The sequence below is a fragment of the Macaca fascicularis genome, chromosome 18 (genome assembly GCF_037993035.2).
Source record: "Macaca fascicularis isolate 582-1 chromosome 18, T2T-MFA8v1.1".
Classification (NCBI taxonomy): Eukaryota; Metazoa; Chordata; class Mammalia; order Primates; family Cercopithecidae; genus Macaca; species Macaca fascicularis.
Genome location: NC_088392.1, coordinates 2,897,569 through 2,902,779, shown reverse-complemented (window position 1 = coordinate 2,902,779; position 5,211 = coordinate 2,897,569). Strand labels below are relative to the sequence as shown.

Below are 5,211 nucleotides of genomic sequence, written 5' to 3'. Positions count from 1 at the left end.
CATTACCTCCTGTAATAAGAGTACAGTGACATTCTCAGCACTGTACTGTACTTAAGAGCCAGGGTACATTTCATGAAGAAGACGCTTTTCAAGTTGTGAGTTTCCTAATATTTCTACGATTTCATTTCTAATGTTATAATTAATTGATTTTCAACCTCAATGTGATATTTCCTCTCTACAGTTTGAAATGTTAAATATATTTAAAAAATTATATTGTATGCTTGTTATGTTTGGTTCATTTTGGTTTGCATTAATTTCAATATATTCTTGATAATACTGTCCTGGTAGAACACATAACAGGAAAATATCTATCCTGAAGCATTCATCTAATTTTAACAATTATGGCAATTAAATTTTAAAACAGTACCATAAGTTAGAAAGAAAGAAAAAGTTGATATCCTTCAAATGACTTCATTTGTATTAATGATAATCATATACTGTTTTATTTTACTTATTTTTTTCTTTTTTTGAGACGAGGTCTCATTCTGTCACCCAGGCTAGTGTGCAGTGGTGTAATCTCAGTTCACTGCAACCTCTACCTTCTGGACTCAATTAATCCTCCTGCCTCAGCCTCCCCAGTAGCTGACACTACAGGCATATGCCACCACACCAGCTAATTTTTGTATTTTTTGTGGAGACAACCATGTTCCCCAGGCTGGTCTCAAACTCCTGAGCTCAAGCAATCCTCTCACCTTAGCCCCCAAAGTGCTGGGATTACAGACATGAGCCACCACACCCAGCCAGCATTTTATTTTTAAATATTGTAGTCTCTCTTATCTTTGCAATGAAGATGCAAAAGAAAACCTTATTTTATTCATCTATTAATATTAATAGGAATAATCCTCAGTTATTAAATATTTCTAAATATGAAGCAGACACGGTGACATCATTTTGTACATCCGAGCTCACCTGGTCTTTCAGTCACTCTGAGACAGGTGCTATAACTATTCCCATTTTGCAGATGAGGTTACAGAACATACCATCCCTCCAGGCCCACGCAGCTCAGTGAAGTGAAGTGAAGCAAGAGTCCAACTCAGTTCTGAGTCCAAAGCTTAAGTCTCAAAATTAATCAGGCGCTACAAAAGACATTAGGTTCCCTAAGTGAATTACATGAATTACATCCTAAACAATGTTAAAAAATTAAGAATATATTCTGGTTTTTTTGTTTTTGTTTTTTTTTTTTTTTTGAGACCTGCAGCTAAGGAGACTTTATTACGCTTCTACCTTCTCTATTCTGAAAATATCTACTATCATATTTGGGGAAAAGAACAACAAAATTTTTATTTTTACCTGAGAACGTTAAATATTTTAACTTTATCCACACCTCTGACAGTCTTGGACTTCACCTGAGCCCTGTGATCCTGGAAAATGGTGAAGAGTAAGAAATCTTACCATGGTGTTCCTTCAAACGGCTCACCGCCCTCACCCAAGGCACCGCCCTCCCCATGGGACTTAGGTGAGATCAAAGCGTGTCCCTTTGTTTTCCTAGAAGTCCAGACGAGTCCCTCAAACTCCGTGCCTCGTGCATGATTAGCTGTATTACTCATTCCCGCTGATGCGTCAGACATCATGCTTGTGAGTCAAACACGGGCCAAGCTTTCTGCCTTCTCCAGGTCCCCACACACAGTCCGAGCCCCGTAGACAGCCCTGTCACCAGGCCCTCCTGAGAACAGACCAACCTCAAGGGAAAGCATTCCTGGACCTACACACCCAGTTTCTCTAGCTCTGTTTACTTCTCCTTAGAAAAGAAAAACCCTTTTCCTAATCCTTGGGAGACATGCAGACCTTACGGCTGGAGGCTTCTCCCCATGGCAATGACCTCCTCCCTCCGTGGCCATAGTAACTTTTTCTCCCTTGCAATATCCCTACTGAATATCGTCTCTCTTTGCTAAGTCTGGGTTTGTTTTTTATTGGACACAATTTTTTTTATCAGCACAGAGTAAAGATTGACTGCTCAGTGATTAGACTTTTATTAAGTAAACTGCATCTCCTTCATCAGGTGACCTGATCTCAGTTCTACCAGCACAACACACAGCTGCCCAGTCGCCTCCTCTCCAGAAGTTCCACTGGGAATTAGAGACTTTCGAAAAATTGTTTTAAATGGTAATAAATTCTGTGCATGTTAAAAGGTAAAAGAGAGGGTGATTTTGATGCCCTTTAGTATAAACTCTATACAATTAAAGACACTGCCACGCTTCCATTTTTCCTAAGTGTTTACCAACACGCACATGAGTAACAACGTGAAGATCAAATACCCAAACTCCAAGAAAAGAGGCTGAGTGCAGGTTATCCGGCAAGCGCCATCGCGGGGTACCACCTGGCCAAGACACCCCGCGCCCCTCATGTATGTGAGCACACATGCGACTCCTGCTTACTCGTGTTAGTGGACGGGGTCAGAGATGCGGATAAATCAATGTATCCGGCTATTCTAAAATAATTACTATTGATCCATGGAGGACTGGAATTCTTGCCTTTATATTTAAATATTGATATATATGACACCCTGGAAATCCAGAGTCTTTGAAGTAAAATGATGATGACACTCTCTAAATTTACCCATCTCAATCAGGCTAGCACACACTCTGGTTTCCCAGTGCCCATCTCTTCTCTCGCTCTCCTCCACCCAGCAGAACAGACCACCGAATGGAATATGTTAGAACTGCCAGAAATGTGTGACATATTTACCTAGAACAATTGGAGGATTTTGATAAGGGGCTGCTCACGTAGGAGCGGGTGGGTCACAGGGGGCCACAACAACTTACTAGGAGTAGGCGCAGGCTCTTCCTCTCAGACTGAACTGGAGCAAAGGAGGCCTCGCCCGGACCTGCAGTGAGAGGCGATGTGGACAGGGCGGGCCTCCAGGGTGGGGTGTGCTGGGGAGGGGCCCGGCTGCCTTGCTTCTCACAGAGAGGGTTGAGGAGCAAAGGCCCTAATTTTGTCTTCCTCATTCATGGGGTCCCCTGGACGAATCCTGCTGATGACCAGCTAGTCCAGGGATGGAGCCCACGGCGTAAACCCCTCAGGACACAGAGCAGAGTGGGGAAAGAGCTGAGAGTGAATCTGAATGAGGGAAAGAAGATGTGAGTTACTCTTTTTATTTTATTGAGACGGAGTCTCACTCTGTCGCCCAGGCTGGAGTGCAGTGGCATGATCTCGGCTCACTGGAACCTCCACCTCCCGGGTTCAAGCAATTCTCCTGTCTCATTCGCCCATGTAGCTGGGATTACAGGTGCACGCCACCAAGCCCAGATAATTTTGTTTTTGTATTTTTAGCAGTTTCACCATGTTGGTCAGGCTGGTCTCAAACTCCTGACCTCAAATGATCCACCTGCCTCAGCCTCCCAAAATGCTGGGATTACAGTCATGAGCCATCAAGCCCAGCCTGATAATTCATTTTAGATGTGTGCTCAGTCTTGCATGAAAGGAAGTGATGACAGGACCCCAAGACTTAAGAGCTTACAAGTCAATGAAAGGAGTGCCCATGCATCAGCCATTTGAGGAGTGATGACTCGAGATGGAGGTGTAGACACAGTGGGCCTGGCATTCACATGAGTGATGACGGGAATGGGGATGAAGAAAGTGGAGGTGTAGATGGGAGGAGAGATTGGGTGTGCTTTTGACAGAGGTGGTTAGAGGAAGCTCGCTCCAGCTAAAGACACCAGAGAAGTGCCTGCTGCATGATTAAAACAGGTGGAAATTTCAGAAAAAGAGGGCAGAAATCACTGATGAGTTAGAAATGGATCCAATGAGGAAAGAGGAGACAGAAGCCACCAATATTCTTGTTGCTAGGCCCCGAACCGGCAATAAAGAGGGAAAGGGAGCTGGATTAGGAACACGTGAGGGAGAGAGCCATGAGTTTTTATATTTTTTTGTTTGAAATAACTTCTGATTATACAATAAACACACATTTTAAATAATTTGCAGTAAATAACAAAGTGAAAGCAAGAAATTTAAAATCGCCGTAAGTGACCATAATTATGGTTTCTAAGAGATAGCCACTGGTTTTCGGCATTTTTAATAGATTCATTCAGTACTAAATATTATGTGTGAGTTGCAGATATGCTCTCCTGTGTCAAATCTGCAGAACACAATGTCTGACACCCAGAAAGGGCCAAATAAATCTTTGTTGTGCAAATTTTTCTTTGAAGATCATTTGTGTGTGTGTGTGTGCCTGCTTCTAGCATTATAATCTGTTTGCTTTAAAAATATAGTCAGCGTTTTTGTCATTGGAGATTTTATTTATAATTTTCATCATTATAAATGTGATAACTATTCTACATAGCAAACTGTGGTGTATGTGTGATGCTTTGCTTAGTGTAAATTGGAATTTGTTATTGGACATGTTGAACTTCAGCTTTTGGAAGGATATCCAGATGGAGTAGTGTAGCCATCAGGAAGAGATGTATTGATACCATCACAAATGCCTTAAAATATCAAGTCAATACACCTAGTCTTGCCGTCTCTATTTTTTTCCTTGCGGAGACGTCAGGGAAGCCCAGACAATGGCTGATCATCTAAAATGAGGTGTGAGGTAAAGAGAGGAATAATAGCAGACCCTTAGAGAATGCTCATCTTCAGACATGAGAAGAAAGGAGAGTTTGGAAATGTACTGCCGGTGTCTGGGGGTGACAAGAAACACCAGAACAATGGAATGTCACTACACCGCCAAAAAGTGTGGAGCCATTTGTGTTCTCTCTCCTTCTCAGGAGAAGATTTGGGCTGGAAGTGCTGGTTTATGGCTTGTTAGTGTATTAGTCCGTTTTCATGTTGGTGATAAAAGACATATTGGAGACTGGGCAATTTACAAAAGAAAGAGGCTTAATTGTACTCACAGTTTCACGTGGCTGGGGAGGTCTCCCAATCATGGCGGATGGCAAGGAGGGGCAAGTCACGTCTCACGTGGACAGTGGCAGGCAAAGCGGGAGAACTTAGACAGCCAAACTCTCGTTTTTATAACTATCAGCTCTCGTGAGACCTATCCACTCTCACGAGAACAGCACGCGAGAGACCCGCCCCGCGAGCCGCCCTCACGAGAACAGCACGGGAGAGACCCGCCCCGCGAGCCACTCTCACGAGAACAGCACGGGAGAGACCCGCCCCGCGAGCCACTCTCACGAGAACAGCACGGGAGAGACCCGCCCCGCGAGCCACTCTCACGAGAACAGCACGCGAGAGACCCGCCCCGCGAGCCACCCTCACGAGAACGGAGAC

At 43.8% G+C, this 5,211-nt stretch overlaps 1 long non-coding RNA gene across 1 annotated transcript; it reads right to left on the bottom strand.

Annotated features, from left to right (window-relative positions):
* Positions 1–879: 879 nt before the first annotated feature.
* LOC107128051 (uncharacterized) lies at positions 880–3,057 on the bottom strand. Its single transcript, XR_001486615.4, has 3 exons — positions 2,763–3,057; positions 1,291–1,361; positions 880–1,076 (listed from the first exon to the last, which is right to left on the bottom strand). It is a non-coding gene; the product is annotated as an uncharacterized lncRNA (long non-coding RNA).
* Between the last annotated feature and the right edge of the window lie 2,154 nt (positions 3,058–5,211).